Genomic DNA, 25,553 nt, shown 5'->3' on the forward strand with positions numbered 1-25,553 from the left:
CTTTCAAATGCTTTTGAACCCATAAGCACAGCAAGAAATCCACTTTCATCCAGAGCCAGTATACATAGAAAACTGTAGCAAGAGCTTCTTGAAAAATATATACCTTTACTACATGTGATGCACTGATAGTTTCCATTTTATATTGTTTAATTTTATGTGGTTTTTGCACACCACCAAATTGACTCATTACATACAAGTGCATCATGACCCACAGTTTATAAAATACTGCCAAAGTTCATTACTTTTCATGTCCAGCTGTGCATCAAAATCACCTGGGGAGTGTTCTCCAAATAAGCCAAGGCTGGCGAGGGGAGAATGGGGCGTGACTGCAGACAGTTTTAAAAGGCAGACAGTTTCTCCCAATAATTCGCTGTGTGACCTTAGATAGGTTACTTAACCTCTCAGAGTTTTAATTTCCTCACTTCCAAATGACGATAGAATCTTCCATACAGATTTGTTCTGGGTATGAGATGACATTTCTAGGACAATGCTTGGTTTTGGTATGGTGAGAACGCATTATTATTTTTAATAATCTTGTGACCATACTATTTTTATAGTTAAGTTGCATTACTGATATCTAATGGGGGTTTTTCACAACATGTCCTAATCTGCCTTACACGCTGTGCCTTTCCTAGAGCCAAAAGTGGATTAGAACTCAGCCACCTCATTAATACCTTGCTTGGCTACTAAATTGGAGGTGCCTCAACAAGGTAATAATGAGGTGACCAAGTCCTAACCTGATCTTGGCCCCCACTAAATGTATTAATAAGGTGACCAGGTTTTAACCTGTTCTCGGCCTCATGGATATATTGGTTTTCAAAGCAAGTGAGAACCTGTTTTTAAAAGGCTATTAAAAACATCAAATCATGAGCCTAGGTGTTTTTTTTTTTTTAAGAGAACATGAATAAGAGATACAAAGGAAAGAACTAGACAGAGTTCATTAGAAACTCCTAATATTAGTCTCTCACGTTGCCCTGTACCAATTTTCCTGAAGAACTAACATGGATTGCAATTCACGTTAGGTAAATATTTGGGCTTTTCCAGTGAATACTTTTCAATTTAACACAATATTCTATATCCATAGGTCCTAAATTGAATCCTGTAACAAAGATTTATCGAAAAGCCAACACTAACCACACTCAATTCAGAACTATGAGAACACTAAGAAAATGTGAAATGTAGTCCCTTCCCTCAAAGTGCTTGTAGTCCACTTGACAGAAGGAACTTACAAAGATGGGGATTAATAGAAACTTGGCTGCATAGTAAGACCACCAGATCGGGAGGCGATTGCCATTGAAAAGAGCGTGTTACTCACGTTCCCAAGCAGCGGGGAGGGCACACCCGTCAAGAAACCCCACACCAGGAAGCGTCCGTGAGGAGGCAGGGAGGTAGAGACACTGTGGGCGAGAGGCTTTATTGCAGTTCCTCCAGGAAGAAACAGGTGAGGCTGGGTAAGCAGGTTTAGGATTGACTAGTTTGAATAATGTTAGCATATTTAAGACATAGGCGCTCTCCGTAGCTGTCTGGTACCTGGCCCTGGGATGTAGGTAGATAGATAGACATCTATCTACCTACTTATCTATCTACCTAGCTACTATCTATCTACCTACTACTTTCAGAGTGTGAAAGCTCAACAAAGGAAGTGATTGGAGGGGTGGGCTCTGAATTGGTTGGTTTGTTTTTGAAAAGCACTCTTGCGGGGCAATTGTTTAACATTTCTAGGAACTGGCTACACCTGGGGGAGGTGGTCTCTCCAGTGTCAACAAAGCCCCAGATTTCAAAGCACCAGAATACATAAAGCAAAAGACATGCTTAATACAGAAACAACCCAAAACTTGGAAAATGTTAACAACATAATTTACCACTAACGTGTGTATCAAATGCCAAAAGAATTGAGGAATTTAGGGAGTTGTCAACTTTGACTATACATTGGAATCACCCAGAGGATTATAAAAGTACTGCTCGAGTCCCTATCTTAGACTCTGATTTAGTTTAGGGTGCAGCTGGGCATCAGGAGCTTTAAGAGCTTTCCAGGTGACTCTAATGTATAACCTAAGGTGACAACCACTAATTTAGAGCAAGTGTGACAGGACAGGTGGTGACAAGTGTATTTGGACCTTGAATGCTCCAAAGCTGGTCACTTTTGCCTCATCCTTTGCAGTAGAGAGGAGGGGAAAGAGAGAAGGAAAATAATAGAGAATGATGGATTGAACATGTATCAAGGAACCACTACATGGCAGGTCCATTTTAGGTACTTCAAATACATTATCTTTCTCCCTAAAAGCATAAAACAAAAATATAAAATTCTTTCATTTAACCGAAAGGAAACTGAAACTCAGAAAGGGTAAATGATTTGGGGTGCCTGAGTGACTCAGTGGATTAAGCGTCCAACTCTTGATTTTGGCTCAGGTCATGACCTCATGAACCATGAGATCAAGTCCCACATTGGGCTCTGCTCTTACAGCGTAGAGGATCCCTGCTTGGGATTTTCTTTCTCTTTCTCTGCCTCTCCCTCACTCTCTTACCCTCAAAATAAATAAACATTTCAAAAAAAAAGGGTAAATGATTTGCCTACAATCCACAGCTAATATGTTGATAAGTTCATATCTCTTCTCTTCCAAATTTGAATCTAGTTATTTTTTTAAAGATGAAATACTGCTTTCTCTCCAAGTAACCAATATTTTTCCTATTTGATAAACCAAACATTGTTTTTCTTTGTATCCAATTTTAAATACTTCTTGTCTTGCCCAAACAACAATTTATTATTATTACAGAGAAATCTTTGAACCTTGACATAAATGATAATCTTTCTTTTGTCTAGCATCTCAGTTTCCGTTAGGCTTTACCCCACTCTTATCCCATCTGGTTAGGGCTGGCCGGGGAGTGAAGGTAGGGGACATAGGATCGTGGTTTATCTAACCATGGCACTCTACTATTTGATCTATAACGATTAGGCTAAGGGATGGTCACATGACATAAGCTGAGTCAATCGGTGTGCTTGCACTGGGACTGCAAAGGTAGATGCTGGAGATAGTGTGTTTATTTCTTGAGGCTTGTAGGCTCTAAGCACAGAGGCCAGACCTTCCTTGAGATCCTAAGGCATGAGAGAATGAGGCCAACAGGAAGAGAGATGAAAAAACAAATAGATGTTTAGTAGATCCTAGAGCTGGATAAGCTGCTATTATTGTTTGAGCTTCTGGATTTAATCAGGCTTAAATGCAAACATCTCCACCCATGGGCTTAACGACTGTATGAGCCAATAAATTTCCTTTTTACTTAAGATGTTTTGAATTGCTTTTCTGTTATGTGCAACTGTTACTTGCACAATGAGATGTTTCCAGAAAAAACACATTATTTGGGGCACAGGCCTATTCAATTTGATGAAGGTACTCAGTGAATGAAATCAAGAACAGTTTGAACAAGGGTGTGCTTTTCTTCTTATATGGACAACTATTGCCTTGCAGTTTGCAGGTTTTCCAGATCAAAGTGTAATAGAAGACCGTACTGCAAGTTCAAAGTCAGTGATACATTATTTTGGAATGGTCCTTTAGGAAAGAAGACTGAGATCACAATGACAAATCAGCCAGTCAGTTAAAATTAATTATTAATCATCTGCTGTGTGTCAGGAAATGTGAATTTTATGGGGAGGCTCCAAAGATAAAGAGGACGTTTCAAGAAGCTCACTGCTTGTGGGGGAAATATGGACCCAAAAAAACCACTACTAAAAGGTAGCACTGGTAAGTTGCCAAATCTACAGCATGAAAATATGTTAGGGCTATGTACGTTCAAAGGAATGAGCAAGAGCTGTGAGATGGAAGTGGTCAGGAGCACTTTTTCTTTTTTTTTTTAAAAGACTGTGTAGGCTGACCTGTGCCTTGCAGAATTGGAGGATTTAGCAGAGAGATTATCTTTGCCTACAAAGAGAAAATTCCGTATAACATACTTGAGCTATATCTGAAGAATCTAATACTAGATTCTAGTAGTTTAAGAATCTAATACTAGACCAAAGGAAATAGAATCTAAGGTAGCATAAAAAACATCTCTACCTCTACCCCATACCATTATTTCCTGGTTTTTATTCTTTAAAATGGAAAAGAAAAACCCCAGCTTTATTAATGTTACATAATGATCAAGACAAGTCATAATCCTTGCCTGTTAGGGGTTTCAATCTATTTAGAAACTTCAGGAAAGTAGACAAATCATGTTTTGAGTAATACCTGTAGGAAAGGGAACCTAATTCAGATTAAAGGTCAAAGTAGAATGCTTGGAAAAAGCAGCATCTGAACTAAAACTTTAGGGGTGCTTCAGTGGCTCTGTTGGTTAAGCATCTGACTCCTGATTTTGGCTCAGGTCATGATCTCACAGCTCATGAGATCCAGCCCCATGTCGGGCTCTGTGCTGGTAAGCGTGAAGCCTGCTTTGGCTTCTTTCTCCTCCTTCCCCTTCCTTCCCCCCCACCCCTTGCCCTCTCTCTCTCTCTCAAAAACAAATAAACTTAAAAAAAGTAATAAACTAAAATTTTACTGAAAGTCAAGAAGTTAGCAAAGATTCTAAAATGAGAAAAAAAGTGTGACATATGTATTATATATCAAAAGAAGTTCAAAGAGGTGATAGCAACGTACCTGTAGGAGTAGAAGGAAGAGGTTTATACTCTGTGGATGAAAAAAAGGCAGAGAGCAGCTGTTTTCCAAGAACCTGGCCCTTTGGGGTCCCCTGACATACCTTCAGGGAATCTGTGAAGTCATATAATTTTTATAATAATGCTGGTATATTATTTGCCTACAAAAGCTCATTTTCTCATGAGTATACACTCGTAGTGGAGATTTCTACTGTATATTTGGCAGATCTGCATAAAAGAATAACCACTATGTTCCAAATAGCAAATCATTATGTTATAAAAATCATGCATGGATAAAAACACATATATTCAAGGTGCAAGATAGGCCAATGTAACAGAGTGCAAAAAAAAAATCATGAATATAGTGTCAGATTCTATATGGTAACTAATCTTTAAGAAACTTCCAGTTTTTGAATAGTATGATAGGATAGTCATAATTATCTAAAATGGCTATCAAAATACTCCTTCCTTTTCCAACTCTGTATGTGTGAGACCAGATTTTCTTCATATACTTCAACCAAAATAACACATCACAACAGATTGAATGAAGAAGCAGATATGACAATCTAGCTAACTTTTGTTAAGCCAGACCTTGCAAAGATGTTCAAAGTATAAAACAATTCTACTCTTACAAGTAATTTTTGTGTGTGTATGGCACGGGGTGGGGGGAGGGATATAAGAAAATGTTTATTACCTTTCCTTAAATTGAACATTTCAATCTTTTTTTAACTTCTACTATAGTAAATATAGATAGATATAACCCACTTAAGCTCTTTAGGGTCCTCATAATTTTTAAAAGTATAAAGAGATTCTGAGACCAAAAGTTTGAGAATGGTGGCCACAGAGCATGTCATAGGGATTCTGTTTCATATCTCCCCGAGATCTCTTCTTTTCATGACCCTGTGTGATTGACGCACTCAGTAAGCTCATCAATAAATGTTGAGTCAGTTCACTCCCACCCATTCACTGTTTCCAACTGCCCATTGTTGTAAGCCTGAATGAATAAATAGATGTAGCTTTCACATCACTACCAGCTTCTATTTGTCCTGAATCCTCATTTCCCATTGATAATGCGTCAGAAGTAATCGCTGCTATTATGACAATTTAGGAGAATCATGTAAGGATCAATAAACAAGATCAAATTCACAAATGCGTCTATATCTCCGCAGAGCACTCTGTTTTGCTAAAAACTGAAATTAACGGGGGAGACAGCACTGTTTCTCTGTGCTTTTGAGTGTTTTACATTATAAGAGGCAAGACCTTAAGAATTTAAAAACATTAGAATATTTAAAGGTAGCAAAAGTTATGACTTGTTCTCCAACTCTGAACCAAATACTTGTGGAAAAGATTATAATGAATAATCCCTTATCTTTGGGGTGGGGGTGGGGGGGGAATGCCTGATTTCTTTCTCTGCTTTGAAGCCTCTGATGATTTCTGGCTGTTTGCCCTACATTTTGATCTTTGGATAAGTATGCTGTCCTCGGGGCTCCTTCCCTTCTGAGGTCCACCAGGAATGTCTGTCTGAAGGCTTTGGCTGGGATTTTATATTTAACACTTGGCGGGTAAATGATGCTGGGAAAAGTGTAAGCATCCACCCACATGCAGGCTCTGTGACCCTCTGCAGAAAGATGGTTTGGATGTGGAATAGAGTGGCGCAGGGGCAAGAAGTGACATTTACAGCAAGGACTCAGAGCAGGCTCTGCCTCTCACCTCCCTCCCGGCCTGTGCTAGGAGGCCCCGGCTTCCGCTCAGTGGGCTGGTTCAAAGAAGGCATTAGACTGCCCTTTGGAAAGGGTACAGTCCTCTCCTTACAACTGAGTTGAGATGACCTCATTCTTTTCAGTTATAAATTTTGGCAATTCCCTGTTATCAGCCAAAGGACATCATTCTTTTTAAGTAACAGTCTAGCTTCTGCCAAATTTTGATTAAACAGACAAATAGTACTTTTTAAGGCATGCTCATTTCAGAGTGCATGAAAATCAAGCTTAGTAGCAAAAAAGGTTTGTTTGTTTGTCAAAATCCCCTTAAAGAGATGTATACGGTTATCTTCCAAAAATTCTCTTTTCCTGCTCCCTTTTATTGATAAACAATAGTATATTTGTATCAATGTTATATATTAATTTTGTATTTTTTCCAATCCTTTTTAAAATGTATTTTTAAAAATGCAATAAGGATTGTGAGTCAATCCTTTAATAGCTGAAAAAAAAAATTATGCACAATTATATATGAAATACATGAGTGCCCTCTCTTGTCCACTTCAAAGTAAAACAGTTTAGCAGTCAAAGAATTTTCTCTCTGTAGTGGCAGGAAACAAAATCAGCCACCTGTAATATAAGCTAAGTTTTTGTCTTCCTTCTTTGAAAATCAGATATATAAATGCATGCTGTATTTCATTAAGAAGAAACTGATTGGAAGAAAATGAATTTTAAAGTAAACACAACAGTTTTTATAAGACGCTAAACACAACAGTGGTACCAGTTTTAATTCTTATTTTTTAAGTCTTGGAGGGTATGTTGAATTCAGGTAAACCTGGCTTTGAAAATGAGTTTAATTTTCATTTTGACTGACATGATTGCACCGAAAACAAGTTAATTTCCCAGATGTTAAACCTATAAACAATCATATTCTGATTTTCACTATTTTTCTTTCACTTTTTTTTTTTTAACAACTGAAGGAAAAGCACAAATAAGCCTGTTGTTAGGAGCCAGTAATTTCTTATGTTGCTGCTCAGTAATGAAGCTACACAAGAAGACATTCTATGGTGCTATAAATTTTATTTCATTTTTTATTATTTTTTAGAGAGAGAGAAAAAGAGCATGAGCAAGGGAGGGGCAGAGGTAGGAAGAGAGAGAGAGACAGAGAGAGAATCGTAAGCAGGCTCCATGCTCACTACACGACCCTGGGATCGTGACCTGTGCCAAAATCAAGAGACAGACGCTCAACTGACCGAGCCACCTAGGTACCCCAATGTGCTATTAATGTTAAAGAATATTTACTTACTATTTCTATAGCTCTACTGTCTTCCCCAAAAAGTTAGTGAATTGGACGGAGTGTATATAGACAGGTCTTTGTGCCTGGTATGGAAGGCCGACTTGGGGGTAGAGATTTCTGGATAAAAGATTTCCAATCAGAAGAAATTCAATGACCAGGACTAACATTCTTTCTACACTCAGTGAGGGTGATGAGGAATGCTCTGCCATGGTCTCAGGAATCAAGCCATTGCAACTGCAGTTCCTGGAAAGTTATGAGTAAGTAAAGAATGTTGGGGCTTAGCTGCCTCCTAGATTCTCAGATGAAGTTGTTTTCACCGTAAATTCTTCACATCCTATGAAAAACATTCCCTGAAGGCATGAAGGGAAGTTGTATTTATGAGAGAGGTTTTTTGAATGAGCAACACAGGTTTGTAAATCTAAGAATCGAGACCCTCCCTTCTCAGCTCCCATCCACCCTCCATCCATGGTTTTACGCTCTGGTCAAGTGTGCTGGTGGCCAGATGAAGTATCAACGTGCTAGTTCCACTGCAAATGTTGTGAGGACTTCCAGCAGGTTATAGAAATGCTGCTGAGGATCAGATCTACCCACACTGCATTGAAGAAGAGACTCCCTCAGCAGCTGGCTGTAGTAGCTATTGGCAGAGTCCAGGATTACATGTTCCAAGGTGATCTGACATTCATTTCCTTCTAGAATATGCTGTTAGTGGTGACAGCTGAATAATTTCAACATTCTAACATTTGGAAAGAAGGCCTGCCAAGTATGGTAAGAACGAGATCACCAGTAGTAGGTGAGTAGTAGGTGAGCCTGCTACTGTGCCTTTATCAGGATAATCCATATAGGGACTGGGGTAATCTTCACAACTACTCTGTAAAGCAGAATCTATTATTATCACCATTTTACCCAAAGTGGCCAAGTAACTTCACCAGTGTACATGGCCAACTTTGCCGGATTGTACTAGGGTTTGATCTCAGCTGTCCAGCTCCAGGGTCTATGCCTACTTTATGCTAGCTCTTCTCACCACACTGAGATATTCTTTTTGGGGTGGTACAACCACAGCTGAGCATCATCTCTCTCTTCTGAGTTCTCATAACACCATCTTTTGTCTTCTTCTAACGCCAGACTTGCTGCTGGTGGTTTTATTGTTTCATCGATTTATGTTTTTTCTGTCCACTTAAATTGTAAGGTCATCAGGGCAGTATCCATATATTCTTCATTTTTGTAGGAAAGGGCACTTACAAAATGGGTGGTAATTCACAAAACAGCATTTTGAATAAAGCTATTAGACTCATAAACTCTCATCAATGTATTCATTCATTCCACTAATACTTATTAAGATCCAATTGTATGGCAGACCAGTTTCTAAGGGGTTACAGTGTTAAATCAAACTGCAGATGAGGTTTTATGATATAACGAATGGATTAACTGTTCCAAGATTTTAGTCACAAGTCTTCCATTAATGCACCTTTTTATTAATGGTTAATTATTAATAGAAAAGTAGTTTGCTAATCTACCTAACATTATTATTGACAGAGCAACTCAGAGATTGTCCATTGTATGTAAGAAGCTTCCTGGGGAGCATTTTAGTATAAAATTTAGAGGCATTATAGACAGAAAAACAAATCATTTCTACAGTAGCAATGGATCAACGGTGCAAATAATATAGAATTTTCTAATCTTTGGATATGGATAACCACTTGGAATGTGTTTCCAATAATATTATAAAAACCTGGCAGAAGGTATGCAGACATGGAGTTCTTAAGAAAAAATGAACCAGAATCTAGTTCTGTTTTATTCATCCAGTAGATCAACTATCTTCCACAATGAGTTCAATTTGACTTGGAAAGGTAAAATTTATCTAACATTATTCCTTTCTGGGTGGAGCTTTTTTGCCCCCCAAAGAATTTTCTTTAAGGTGCTGTCCAGACCTGATCCTGTTTATCAGATAATATTAAATCAAATAGTCTCAACTTGTTTTGACCCCTGATGGATGACATTTGGGAAATGACAGTCTGGGCTCCATGGGAAATTGCAGTTATGTTGAGTTGATTATGATTGTGTGTGGTACACACTTTCATTTTTTCTGCTTGGCCCATCTCAGTGGATAACTTCTAGCAAATCCAAATTTGCAAAACAAAATAATCTGACAACTTGTAAGGGTGGGAAAGGATGTTGGTTCATTTCCCTAAAGACTTATCTCATAGAAAAGCCATATATTATATGAAAAAGGAATATAATTCAACATTTCTCTGCCAGAAAAGGCAGCCAAAATTTTTATATTGTTCCAGGAAGAAAATGATCTTTATGCAATTTCCATTTACTCCTTCCTTACCAAGCCTAGAACTTTAGTCTTTTGGAGATAGCAATGGTATTGCAACATTTTCAGGAAGCGAAGCTTTAAAGTACAAAGAAATTTTATTGCACAACCCCCCAGCCTCCCTTCTTTTTCTCAGTGGAGACCCATTGTTGTCTTTAACTTCTCCGCTCTGAGTTCTGGCTTCCTGGTTACCTACATCCTCTGTTCCGGTCTTGTCTGACCCTTCACCACAACACTGTGGTGTTCACTGTAATAACAGGTGGGCCAAAATGAGCTCACGCTTATTAACATAGAGCATGTAACGTCATAGGAATTTTATTATAATTGAGCAATAATTCTTGTAGAGCTATTTTTTAAATGTATCTGTAGAGCAAATTATAATAGAGTATTTCCCCAAGGCTCATAACATTATCTGTTTTTAGGAATTCTTTTTCATGCTGGTACTTTAAACTAATGAGCTCAATAGTCTTGACAAGAGAAAAGATGAAAGAGGTAGAACTGTTTAAAAGTTATTCTTAGTCCAAATCTGGGCTTATCACTGTAGCAATGTGTCCCCTTAGTGCTACCCTAGGGCATCCAGCCAAAATAATCAGAGTGAAATAGATAGGAATCTAAATTGAAAACCAATAATCTGCTGAACACCTATTTCTCCATTATTTTATCCTACCCAATCCTCATTATATATTCAGGTACAGGTAGGATAAGCATTTAGTTCTCGCATTCAGTAGCTTACTGTGGATTATTTTCTTGTTTGTTCTGTCCTAGATAGGTTGCAAAAGGGGGTGGTTATCAGGATAGATCTTGGGGTGGAGAGGTGAAAAAGGAATGTTTATTTGTTCCTATATAGATATTAAAGTATGCTTTACACGTATCCTCTTACTCAATGCTTGTAACTAAGCTGTGAGTCGGTTAGTATTGCCTCCCATAAATGACCAAACTGAGTTTTCAAGACGACAGTGTATCCCAATCTACTGGTAATAGTTTTTTATCTGTTTAAATGCTACAATTCGAAGCAGAGATGTATGCAATGGAAACGGCTTTCTTCTCCATTCTTCCTTCTCTTCAGTCTCTCTTGCACACATGCAATGACACATGGGTGTGTGTGTACACACTTAGAAAATCATAGACCTGTCCCACAAGACTCAGGAAAGCCTACCATCCTGAAACAGAAATGCAGTTAAACTTCTCAATTTGTAACCCCTAACAGAGTAGTTTAACTATCAATGCGATTAACACTTAACTGCCCCTAAATGTTATTTCTTCACCCTCTCACCCCAGGTGTCGCCTCTTATCATTCCTCATGTTCCATGGAACCATCCCTACTCCTCTCACATCACCAGTTCTTAGAACATGTTGTCCCAGCCAAGTCTGATGATTTTCCTACGGACTCTAATAACAAGTCAAGTAGAGCAGGCCTGGCCTTGGGGAAATGACTTTTAACTCCCTCCATGCAGTGTAAGCCTGGTCGATGACAGAACAGAACATTTGCTTTCTTTCCTTTGTTCACTTTGTTATTTTTCCAGCAATCCAATGAACTCTTTCTTTCCTAATTCGTTTTCTGCTCAGCGGCTTATCAACGGTGTCTCTTTCAAACTGCATAGATCAAACAATGCTAGATCGTTGTCAAGAGACAAGAAAGTTAAATCATTGGGGAGAAGGTAAAAATAGCTCTGACTAAATCTCTACTGGGCTTTGGAGAAAACTATAATATGTTCGTTTTTCTTTCATATTGGCTGGCTGGCTTCATTCTTCATTTCTAGAATGACAGTAAAGTGCATTATTACTACTATTATTATCATCATCATCATCATCATCATCAACAGCATGGCAGTGTTTAGATAAAGCTGGGTAGCCCTAGTCAAACTTCTCCTCTCCTGGATGGAGACAAACAAAACATCATGTTGTGTCAGTATGGACAGTATGGATTTTTCTCCACCAAGATAGTCAGCTCAGTTCTATATAAATGTTATTAAACTCCACATTAAACAGCATGTTTGTGTGGGTACCAAGCCCAGAAGTGCTTGACAGCTAATGAATAAACATATACTTTATTTCTAGCAAGTCTTTTTTAAGGATACAGTGCCTGAATACTTTTGGCAAAAAGACACATTTATTTTGTTTAAAAAACACATATGCTCACATGGAAACGCAAGTAAATCAGGCAGTGTCACTCCAATTCTTGAGTATATAAATAAGTAAATGTCTGATTATTTTGCCTGAAGAATGTCAAAGGGACTAAATCCCAGTCAGTTCAGAGAAAATGCTGCTGCCACATTTCCTGCTCCGACCCCACCCACTCAAGGGCCTGGTGTCACTTACCCATCTCAGGCGCTCTCTGGAGCACGTATCTCTTTTTCAAAACACAAGGACTTGTGAACACAAAGTTCAAAGGGCTTTCCAGAGCACAGCCAAATTAGCCCTTATTTAGAAAGAGAAACATGGCTTTTTTAAAAGAAAAACCTAACAAAGACAGCAGGTATAACCTAATAATAGAGTTTAGAGCTGGAATTTTCGTCCCTTCTCTCTGTGTAAGTATTTTCATTCATATTTGTTGGCTTTCAATACTTTACTCCTTCTTGAAACACATATGTGCCTAAATTAAAGAGTTTACCTTCTTTTGGCATCATCATTAAAGAAAGGATTACTTGTTTTCTCTATCTCACTATTACTGAATTTATTAGCCACATTTCCCTAATTTCTCTGGGGGATCTTGGGTCGTTGATAGCCAAAGATGTTAATACAGAAAACTACTTACTCTAAATGTACAGCATGAAGTTCATACATTCAAATGGTGTATGGGGAACTAATAAAGCCAGAACAGCAAGTGTGATAGGAATATTACATCTATGTGGAATTTTCAAAGACCAAGACTACCAACCACATGATATTCTCTCCTGGTTTACCAAAATGAGAGGAACTCTTCTGGTAACAGTTACTTTTATGGATGGCTAAAACTTACATCACCCACCAAGTACAATGAAGCACTTAAGAGCTGGATCCCTGAGACGACGTGGACCTGCTCCGAAGGAAATCCAGGGCAGTCATGGCTGGTGACTGCTCCGTGGACAGTGTCACGGACACACCTTTGCATCGTCACCTGGGCACTGGAACTGTGATTAACAACCGGTCAGCCTGGGACTGAGAGCCTCTTAATAAACTCCGAGCTTCGGAACAAAGCTATCATTCTAAGGAGTAGTTTAGTGTGTTATAATGAACTGAAAGAAGGCAGAAAGTAAAGGCAGGGAGACACAGGCACTCTGCTGGAAAGCACAGTCATTAAAAATAATGAGCAGTCTTTCACTTCCTTCTTTTTATTAACTTTCTGTAAAGGACAACCCGACACTTTATTATTTAGCGCAGTCTCCACTTTTACTAATATCCGTTAGCAGATGGCTAAGAATTTTTCCACAACATGCTCCATAATACTTAGAACCACCCTGGAAAACACTCAGGGTCTTTTCCTTTCCCTTTTTTGTTTTGTACGTCTTAGAATTGGCTTTTCCAATAACTGCCTCTAAGCTAAACAAAACTTTGCCATCCCTCTCTACTTCTGAAATACACAACGGTAGAATTTTAGGGGGAGAGTTGAACACAGAGAGCAAGGACAAAGAAAAAGACTTCAAGCGCTCATCCTAAACTACTGTTCGGTCCAAATTTCTCCCTCCAATTGCCCCGGCGGTGCTAATTTATGTCTAGGAATCTGTAGGCATGGTGTCGACACTTAATTGCTGGCACCGTTTGCGTTAAGAATTCTGATAGGAGAAGAGAAGGCTGAATGAACCGGATGGTTGGTAAAAGGCCAGAATTTTAGTCTGGAAGAGATTTCTAGAATGAATTATGAAGCTAACTGCTCTGAGTTAGTACTTTGTTCCCTTGGAGAACTGCTGCATTAGTGCCACAAATAGCAGAACTGAACTCTGATCTCTTTCCCTTGTAGTTAATAACTTAAGCCAAGCTTTTGATCAAAGGGAAGGAAACACAACAGCTGAGACCCAGGGAAATTACTGGCTTGACCAGAAGTCCCTCTGACCTGTGGATCCAGGAGACCCAGGCCTCTATTAATCAAAGAGTGGGAGAGGAAGTGGTATTTGAACACCTATTAAGTGTCAGGCACGTGCCAGGTACTTTATTTATGCTATTTCATTTAGTCCTCACACTAACCCCAAGGAATTGGCATTTTATCCATGAGTGATATATACAAGAAAGGTTAGGATTCACGCATTCATTCATTCATCAAATATTTATTGCACAATAACTATGTTCTAGGCATCATGCTAGATGTTAGGGATACAATGATAAACTAGACGGACATAGCGCTTGCCTTCAGAGAGCTCACAGTTTAATGGAGATATTGCATGAGTAGTGAGAAGCCTGATTAGCATCACAGAAGGGGCAGCAGGTGCTTGAGCAGGTGTAGAAAATCGATGAATTACTCAACTGTTCAACAAAGGATTGTTGGAAGCCCGCAAGAAGCACTAACTTTGAAGTTTACCCCAAACTTTGGTCTTGCTCTTATGGAAATGTTCTACATCTGTGTTAATACATAGACATGTGACTATTGTAGTCTATGTAACTGAGGGACTAAATTTTTTATTTTATCTAACTTTAATTAATTTAAAATGTAATTCTAATAGAGATTGAGGCTTAGTAACTACCATCTTTGACGGCATAGTTATAGATGATTCTCATGGGGCCGAAAGTATTCTGAAACTTATCCCCCTGCCATTGCCTTTGGAGGGATTTGGTATGAATTGCTCTAGGAAGCCTAAGGAGTTTGTTTCTGCTGTAGTTATATACTGAGACCCCTTCAATCTGTAGGTGTCTTATATTTCTGGGGTGGTTCCAAGGAAGATATAAGGTAGCTCTAAGAAACCAGCTTCAATATTGACTCCGATTGGATTCAACTACAAATAGACCTGGATGAGTTCGTATATCAAAGTATTCTACTGGGTTTAGTCAATATAGAACTAATTCAGCATTGGGCCATTTCACACAACAGCAGAGTCCCAGGTTCCCCTGCAACCCCTCAAACACGGTGGGTCCCAAGCTCTGCTTTAGTCCCAGTTAGAGCAAGAGATGAAGAGGCAGATTAACCTCTGGTTATCTCAGTTGTGTAAAAGGGAAGAGGATTCAAGGTCTCCCCCAGGGTCAGAGCAGTAGTTGCAGGAAACACCGTATGTGTGCATGAAAACATAAACGCAGGCACGTATATACTCCCACGCAAGCACAGATACACACTTGCCTTCAGGTGTTGGTATCTCCAGCGGAGCTGGCGATATATATACCAGACACGGTAATTTCGTTAAGAGTTCTAATCAAGAATTGAAGTAAAGGAGAGGGTGATTTAAGCCTAAATAGAAGTGGAACTGAAAGTGTTTTAGATCCTTTTGCCAAAGCACCTAACTTATTATATGAGCTTGTTTTAGATTAAAAAGATACTATCTATCGAGCAATAAATAAAATTAGTCCTGTCGGATATTTAATTGTTTATGATAAAATTTACTTCTTTGCTGCTGACTTAAGTTCCCATAGTTGATCCGTCTTTTCGCCTCAGAGACATATTCTCTTAGCTCCAGAGTATTTTTTAAAATAACATGCAGTCAGGTATACTTCATATTGCCTCCTGGATGGAAAGAACTATTTTTCTTTCTCTCTGCTTTGAATCTACAGAATGCTACCTTCTTAGCCAGCCACTTGACCTCACACCGCCCAACTATGAGATGATGCTCTGCGCTTCTGACATGACTGCACCTTATTACTCACTTGGACCATTACTGACAGACTCCCGCCTACGGGCTTGCCATGCAATCTGGCAGCCACATCAAGAAACAACAGGAATCAGAGTCACAATTATCTCTTGCTTTATTCTTAAAGAAAGGAAAGGAGTCAGACCATTAAAAATATGATACGTATTGTATTTTAGTATGCTTGCTAGTTGCCAATTACCTGCTCAGAAATTGGGCTTATGCAAGCACTATTCAAAAGTAAATTGGCTTGGTGCATGACTGACCTCAGATCATTTCATGAGATAGTAGCAATAAAAGCTTCCATTTATTGAAAGCCAATAATGTGCTAAGATATTTATTACACACATTCATCATTATATTCAGTTTTCACAACCACCACTAAAATAGAAACAATTATTTCAGTTTTTCAAGGGAGGAAACACAGCATCTATGAGTCAATACAACTGGTGTAAGATCACACAGTTTGGAAGTCACAAACTCCTATCTAACTCCGTGCTATTCCATTTCACCATTCTCTCTTCCTGTGAGTAAGGTCCCTGGGAGGAGAGATGGAAACAGAAGGGGTGGAGGCACAGGGAAGAATGCCAAGTTATGTAATTTTTTTCAAGTTAGTAGAAAATGATAAAATGTTTGTCTTTCAATTTATGTCCTAGCACAATACTAGGCACAAATGAGGTACTTATTGAATGAGAGAACTTTTATTTTATTTTCTTTCAATGTTTATTCATTTTTGACAGGGAGGAGGGGCAGAGAGAGAGGTGGGGACAGAAGATCCGAAGCAGGCTGTGTACTGACAGCAGACAGCCCGATGCGGGGCTCAAACCCACGAACTGCGAGAGCACGACCTGGGCTGAAGTCAGATGCCTAACCCACTGAGCCACGCAGCCATCCCGGATGAGACAAATTTTTAAAAATCTGTTTTCAAATATTCATTTGAAATACAGTTTTGAGTGTGTATTACATGCAACCATTTTGTTAGGTACAAAGGCAAGAAAGAAAATGTCCTTACCTTTGAGGGCTTATGTTCTGGTAGAGAAAACAGTACAAGTAAGCACAGCAGTGAGCAATATACCAGGTGTTGCTGAAAGATGTGAAGAAAGTAGAACAGAGTGACTTGATCTGACGCCCCTCGGGGCTGTGAGGGGCAAGAGCGCTAATTCAGATTGAATGCTTGGGAATTACTCACTGGGGGGATGGCTTTTGAGCTAGGAGCTGAACGCCAGCAAAAAACCATCAGGATCCTCAGAGATCTTGATGTGCCAAGGAGAGTAGACCGACAAAAGGGAGTATCCTACTGCATGGACAGTAGGGGAGGGGAGGAATCAAAGATGCTGCCTAGAGTTTGGTTTCAGCAACTGGGTAAGACATTGGCCATTTCACCAACACCGGAAAACTTGGAGGAAGCAAATGGTGTGGGGGAAAACAAGAGTTCTATTTAATTTCCAGAAGACATTATTGTATTGCTTACTTTTACCAGGTAGACTGAATAAAATACCTTAATACTGGTGATTTTATATGGAGATTTTAGACATTTAGTGAACCCATCAGATATTTCCACTTGAAACAAAAAAAGGTTTTTTTTGTTTACGATTATTCTTTTATAAGTTCTATTTTGAAGTTTGTCAAAAGTTACAAATTGGAAACCAATTTGACAATAAATTTCATATATTGAAAAAAAAAGTTATAAATAAGTCATTGGGATGTAATGTACACCATTGTGTCTATAGTTAATAATACTATTTTGCACATTTAAAAGTTGCTAAGAGAGTAAATTTTAGAAGTCTGCTCAAGAAAAAATTTCAAAACTATGTAAAGCGATAGATGTTAACTAGACTTACTGCGGTGATCTTTCACAATATATAGAATATCTAATCATTATGTTGTACACCTGAAACGAATAAATTGTTACATGCCAATTATAACTCAATTAAAAAATTAGCTCTACTTTATCAATTTTAATTAAGGAAAACAGGTGGGGCATCTGGGTGGCTCAGTCCGTTAAGCATCCAACTTCAGCTCAGGTCATGATCTCACAGTCCATGAGTTCAAGCCCCACATAGGCTCTGGGTGGATAGCTCAGAACCCAGAGCCTGCTTCTGATTCTGTGTCTCCCTCTCTCTCTGCCCCTCCCCTGCTCACACTCTGTCTCTCTCAAAAATAAAATAAAACATTACAATTTTTTTTTAATAAAGGAAAACGGGAACCTTTGAAAACGTCATTTTCACTTTTTCAGACTGTCCAGAGTATTTTTAACTAGTCAATAGTATTCCTGAACATGTTTTTAAAAGAAAGTTTGTGTTCAATCAAAATTCAGTTTTTTATTGGAACTACTCAAAAAGGTACATAAAATTTTGTGAGAAAATTCTTTTTTCATGCACCTACATTCCTTTGACTCAAAGAAGATTACGAATTAGTAAAATTTTTCATTTCAAAGTACAACGATTTAAGGGGTGCCTGGGTGGCTCAGTCGGTTAAGCCTCCGACTTCGGCTCAGGTCATGATCTCACAGCTTGTGGATTCGTGCCCTACGTTGGGCTTTGTGCTGACAGCTCAGAGCCTGGAGGCTGCTTCGAATTCTGTGCCTCCCTCTCTCTCTGCCTCTCCCTGACTCATGCTCTATCTCTCTGTCTCTCAAAAATAAACATTAAGAAAAATTTTCATTTAAATACAGTGATTTATAAAGTCAGTTCTGGAAGACACAATATCATAGTTACATTATTATAATGCAATAATTGCAACCCAGCTGGCAAACGAGAATCATCTACCTGTTGTGGGGAAACAAGTCAAATCTCTTAACCCAGTCTTGGAAGAAAGTTCTTCCTTAGCAGTCAAATGTTGGGGTTGTGGGAAAGACATTCCAGGCCAACACAGTCACAGATGCTTGAATCTGGCGGGGGGAACACAATGTGCCACATGACTGGACAATTTAGTTTTCTCTAGGCATATCCACCCTAAAAGAAAAAGAAAAATCATGTGGAAGCCTTGGGATCTGATCTGTCTTGATGTTTTGTTGAGTTTTATCAAAGTACCTTTTATTTCCTACATTTAAAAGTATTTCAGAACATCAGAAATGAAAGCAGAATTTTAAAGGTGGACTGACTTTTCATGCCATTACTTATTCCTTTAAAACTATTTCAAAAACATTATTTGATAATTATAAACTTAATTATATACATATATGGAGGGATATTCATTTGTGTGTCAGCATTCTGATATTTGTATAAACAGAATAACTGGCAATTGGCTGAAATTTTTATTTTTTAATTAGATATTTCAGATTTATGCAATACTGTCCTCCATATCATTTTAATGTAAATGCCTTCTTATAACTTTTCACATACTTGGAGATTCTACAAGTAAAAAGCACATTCAGATACAAACTGAATTTGAATATAAAGTATACCTTAACTAATTTCTTGACCTAATGATTCAATCGCCCTAAGTTACTCGGAATAAGACTCTATTTAAAGATCATTATACAATCTAAATAATTTATTTAGATGTATTTATTTAAAGATAATTATAAAATCTATTTAAAGATAATTATAAAGTCTAAATAATTTAATGTGTGAAGCCTGTATGACTTGGTCAGTTTCTGCTGAGTAGCAATTATAATAATTAAAAATATATATTTGTTAACGTCAGTGGTCTAGATAAATTCTAATTTCCCCTTCTGTATTTAGATTTAGCCGGTGGCCATTGTGTATAGAGTTTGATGGTTTCTCATCGTTATCCTAATTGTGAAAGCAGTAGAGTATGCAAATTATCAGAAAAAAATCTCCTACTGATAAACTATGCAAATGAAACATCAGGTGAGTGGATACATTCTTCTGTGTCATTAATCAGTTGATTAAGCTCTCCTAAAATGCAAATGACATGGCTGACCCCACCTCTCAAGCCTCCAAAGAATCCTTTATGTTGCCAATAATGCAGCCAAGACAATAAATGCAAATTCCCCGTGTTTCCTTTTAAAAGCCTGGAGGCGTTTAGTTATCCTTGTGAAGGCCCAGTGCTATAGCCTATCTATAATACTATTTATAATAATAGCATTAGAATCCCAAGCAAAACTCAGGGTGAGTGCGCTGCTCAGTATGCAATGCGACAGTAGATGAGTTTTCCAGACAACAGTTTTGAGGAAGAAAACCTGTAGGAAAAGAAAAGGAAGGATTTCAAGCATTGTTTGTTTTCTTTTTTAACTTGGCTTTTCTACACTCCTTCTTCTAAGATGCCATTTGTACATACAAATCACTTCAGTTTATTTTTAAAACCCACACAGAGAGATATTGTTTTGTTGTGGTTACATCCTAGTCAGTAGAGACCCAAAGCCTCCCATCGTGAGAGGAAATGAAGCCTGGCTGGGTCTTTAAAAGGCCTCCGTGTACATGTGGCTCCTTTCATCTCAGGCCTGTAATTGCTGTGATTCAGCCCCGAGCTTATTTCCAAAGGTAGCCTACTGAGAAAATTCTCAGTATCCAACCCAAGATACATTAAAGAACGTTGGTCCCACAAATGAAGCAAAGGTTACATTTATGTTAACAAGCAAAAGGACAAAGTCACTCTCCTCCCTCGTCCAAAGCTCCTTCAGCTGTAACCAATAAGCTGCCCTTCTGAAGTCATCCTGCTTCTAGGAGAACCAAGGCACTTGGATAAAACACAATAAAATATCAAGGCAAATCAGATCCCAAGGCTTCCGAGTGAATTTTTTTTCAAGGTGCATAGACCTGGAGAATGTTGAGTTGTCCAGGCATGGGGTAGATTATGTTCTCTCGGTAGTTCCTGTTTGTGTGCCTGTGTTGGCCCAGAATGTCCTTCCCACAATCCTAACACCTGCCTGCTAAGGAAATGCTTTTCTTCCAAAACTCTGCTAAGAGTATCCTCAGATTTGATTCCCTTCTCCCAAAGGGGAGAGGATCATCTTCCTTCTTACCACCTCTGTAGCAAGCAATTGTGATGGTATGTCACCGTTTAGCAACCTGGCCTCCAGATTAGATTAGACCGTAAAGCCCCTGAGGCGGCAGCCTTCGCATCCTGTTTGTACCCTGTGTGCATGGCACGTGGTAGACCCGACTAGATATTTCATGACGTGAGGAAGCGTGGTCTGACCATGTGTCCAGATTTAGATTCCGAAAACTGGCCCACGCCCATGCTGATTCTAATGTCTTTTGATGATGATACATTTTCTGACAATACTGTCAGGTGAATACAAACTTGTGGACCCTGAATGGGGGCATTTAACCACTTCAGAACTGCAAATGCTCCTCAGAGAGAGAAAAGGAAACGAACAGCTAAAGAAAGCGAACAGAAACAGGAGGCAATAATATTGCCGGACAAAAACAAGTAATCGAAAAGTTTCATTTTTAGAATACTTGACAAGGCTAGCAGGTTCCCCCACTTTCCTTTATTCCTTTTTTGTGTACTGCACTTGCAGACTACCTAGAAAACAAAGTTTTGGGTTATTTGGGAGAGATTATTCCATCCTTCCTTGTACAAATATATTTTATGTACCTATGTGGTATATTGCTATTCTCGTACCGTGGTCTCTCTAATGCCTCTAATTGCCTGTAATTAAACATATTTAACAACCAGAAATAAAAATATAATATAAAGTCAATTGTTAAATCAAGATAAATTTTAAGGGTGCCTGGATGGCTCAGTCTGTTAAGCATCTGACTCTTGATTTTGGCTCAGGTCACAATCTCACTGTCCCTGAGAAGGAGCTCCACATCAGGCTCTGTGCTCACAGTGTGGAACCTGCTTGGGATTCTCTGTCTCTCCTCTCTTCTCTCTCCTCTCTCTCTGACCCTCCCCAGCTTGGGCGTTCTCTCTCAAAACAAATAAAAATTTTTTTAACATTTTTAATCTTTCTTATTTTCTAAATAAACCAAGATACAAATAACATAGAATTGCTTACAAAGTGATATGAGTCATTGTGCCCGTAGATCACCAAATCGTTCTAATAATTTAAAGTCATTTGTTGAATTTTAGGAATTATTGGTGTGCTCTTTTGCTTGATGTTACTGTTACTGGTTCAAAGATGCCCCTATCTGAACTGCACAACTGCACAATGGGGACGGTTTCTCCCCATTAAATTAGTAGTATTAGATGCCTGCTGGTACTTAATTGCTGCCTGCGAGAGGCTGGGCACTGAGCCTACATCCAGACACCTGACCCAACCAGCATCACTGTTATCCCCACCATCTGCCCTGTTATGTGCCTTGTCGCCCTCATCAACTTTGGGCCACTCCAGAGCAGGATATGAGTGACGTGGATGTTTCTGTCATTGGCCATCTCAGTCCACTCTGCAGCTGCTGAGAGTGACCCTCACCTGCAGGCACTGAACACCTGGGCTCAATATCCTAAATCATTTGCCATCTGGTATGGAAGGCCTGTGTTTCAATAATTGAATGGCCAGTATGTTTTCGGCAGTGCTTACCAGCTAACTGTCGGCCTGCCTAGAATGTTCTGGGCTCTATAGGTAATTAAATGATGAGAGTCTAATTTTCTTAAATTAGCCAAGTAATCATCTAGAGCCTGCATAATAATTTCTAGAAACTTGGCTTTGACACTTGTGAACACGAAATGAGAAGTTGAAAGACAACCACATACACTGTCTAATTTCCATGAATCAAATAAAAATGAGTACTTAGTACAACTCACGAGCTTATTTCATTTAATCTTTATATCATCTCTGTTTCGAGATATTATTATGATCATTTTATAGGCAGGAAAGTTGAAGCACAGAAAAGTTGCCCACGGACCCGTTCTCCGGAGTTGGAAAGACAGAATCAAAACCCTCATGATGTGTCTTCAGATGTGCTTTAAACCACTGTGCTCTACTGTCTTCCTAGTAAGTAAAGCCATTTTATGTAACTCATCAGCTGTGTGTGGTGAAATGCATAGAACTCTGGTTTGAATTCTGGTTTTGTCACTTACTGGCTGAACCTTTAGCAAAGTTATTTTATCACTGTAAACTTCAATATTCTCACCTCTAAACTGAAAAGCATAAAACCTTCCTTGAAATAGTTATAAGAATTAAATAATATAATAAATAACATAATTCCATTGTACCTAGAATATAACAAGCCTGTGATGAATATCAGTTCTGTGCTCTACATACCATGCCTCTCAGCCCTGTGAAGGCAATGGCTGTATCTGGTTCATTGTCACAATTATAGTGATAATCATTCTTTAACTACTCCATATGCAAACTTCATAAAGTGGCAGATAGTGTTCTTAATCTTTCACTTACATTGATTCATTTAATCTCAATTACCTCCAATACCCATGAGATGTTGTTATTATTATCATCATCCCATTATAAAGGTGAGGAAATGGGAGTAAGAAAATTAGGAAACTCGCTCCAAGTCACCCACAGAGAGTGAGTGGTAGGGCCTGGATTTTCCCACAGACAGCCTGGCTCCAGAGTCTGTGCTCTTAGCCACTATGTTCATTCTTAGCATTTACTAGGGTTTCAATAAATATTTGTAGAAAGAATGTATAATTCCTGAAGTTGCACAATTATTATTTCTCTTGTTAGCTTTAAGCCTTCCAATCCCTAAGTAACATGAATCCTACTGGTAGACTGCTATGATTTTTGACTTGAAGTCATGAATTTGTTTATTGGTCCCATAAGGATAACAGATTTTGATAGAAGAAGAGAGAGAAAATTATAAACAACAACAAATATGACCAAAAGAGACCCGTTTAAGAAGCTATATTAAAACACGAGACTCTAAATTTGGGTTCCAAATTTTGAGCAAATGGGTAAAATAAGATACAAATCAGAAAGTAATTCAATTGTCATTCATATTTTGGTCTGGATTATCTCAAGAATGAATCAAATTATTGTAAATAATTTTGAAAATCTTATGTGCATTTTACAAGAGGAAAATCTTCTTTGATTAAAAAAAAATATTTTTGATTACTTCACCTAGGTTGTCCTTCAATGTACTGGCAGTTTAGAATTCGTTCATATATCACTGTCCAAGTAAGCTGAGAACTATGAGACATAAATACTAACAAACCTAGTTCTTCCTAAATATAAAAACCCATTGTTTAGTATGGTTATTTAACCTCTGTTACTGCTTTTGAGGGTTTACACAAAAAAATGTAAGTCCAAAACAAACTTCTAAATATCTTCAATGATTTTTAAGGGATATAGCTTCTCTGGTTAGATTTATTTTCTCTCCTTAATTGATATTAGTGAAATCATTCCATGCATTGAATTTGCTACTAAATTTTCTCACATTTACTGTGTTGAAAAACCATAAATCTGACAAATGAGAATAGATTTTATATTATCCCTTATGGTGGTAAGAATCCTTTCAGACCTGAGAGGTTTTCTAGTTGGCCAAATATAATTTCTGAAGCTAACAGTCATCTCAAGGCCGTTTCAACCCGATGCTGCAGTATTGAGTATTCCACATGTGTCCAAATGTCAGACCATCCAAAATATGTTCTGTGGAAAAGGAAATCTGAAGACTAAGCCTTAACATACTAATAACCCGGAAGTTTGGCACACATCAGTTTTTGAAGCAAAAGTTCTTCCAGAGAGATGTAGGCAGTGCTCATTTCTTTAGGTCCAGTTTTTTTTTGTTTGTTTGTTTGTTTCTTTTTTTTAACATTTTTTCATTATTGAGAGACAGAGACAGACAGAGCATGAACATGGGATGGGCAGAGAGAGGAGGAGACACAAAATCTGAAGCAGGCTCCAGGCTCTGATCTGTCAGCACAGAGCCTGACATTGGGCTTGAACTCACAAACCGTGAGATCATGACCTGAGCCGAAGTCAGACGCTTTACCGACTGAGCCACCCAGGTGCCCATAGGTCCAGTTTTGAATTCTTGGGTGAAAACTAACCATTTGGACTTGTTTGGGAATTAAATGAGAAACCAAGTACAACCCATTTTGAGCTTTAGCAATGCTTTCAAGTAGAAAATTCAGAAGTCTTTTATTTTATGTTTATTTATTTTTGAGAGAATGAGAGAGAGAGAGCGAGAGAGAGCAGGGGAGGGGCAGAGAGAAGAGAGAGACACAGAACCCAAAATAGGCTCCAGGCTCTAAGCTGTCAGCACAAAGCCTGACGTGGGGTTTGAACCCATGAACTGAACCATGAGATCATGACCTGAGCTGAAGTCAGACGCGTAACCGACGGAGCCACCCAGGTGTCCCCAGAAGTCATTTAGAAAGACAAACTATATACTGGTATGATCAGGGGTTCTGGAGTCAGGCTAACCCAGATAAGTCTTGCCTCTATCTTTATTGAATCTCCTCTTAAATATCCTCACCTTTAATGGACTGTTGTAAAACTTAAATGAAGTAACACCTGTAAAGTGCTGAATACAGTGCCTGGCCAAAAAAAATCTCCACTAAACCTCCCATCTGCCAGCTGTTTGACATTACGCAATTCACATACTTCTCTATGCCTCAGTTTCAATTCTTATGTAAAAATAGGAAATATAATACAAATTTTAAGGGTTTGTTATAAGAATTGGAAACGTGAAATTTCTGACATTCATAAGGTACTTAATAAATGGTCATTATGCTTGGCATAAAGTAAGTCTCAATTCTGCAACATATATTGTGTATGTATATAGTTATGTGTAAATCTTACTCTACTATTTTTTTAAGTTTATTTATTTTGAGAGAGAGAGAGAGTGAGCATGAGCAGGGGAGGGGCAGAGAAAGAGAGGGGGAGGGAGGATCCCAAGCAGGCTCCCCACTACCATCACAGAGCTCCACTGGGGACTGAAGTCAGGAAGCCAGGAGATTGTGACCTGAGCTGAGATCAAGACTCAGATGCTCAACTGACTGAGCAACCAAGGTGCCCCTACTCTACTGTTTTTAAATGGCTAAAATGCAGCAGGGAGAAAAGAACTTG

Source organism: Acinonyx jubatus, chromosome B4 (assembly GCF_027475565.1).
Source record: "Acinonyx jubatus isolate Ajub_Pintada_27869175 chromosome B4, VMU_Ajub_asm_v1.0, whole genome shotgun sequence".
Lineage (NCBI taxonomy): Eukaryota > Metazoa > Chordata > Mammalia > Carnivora > Felidae > Acinonyx > Acinonyx jubatus.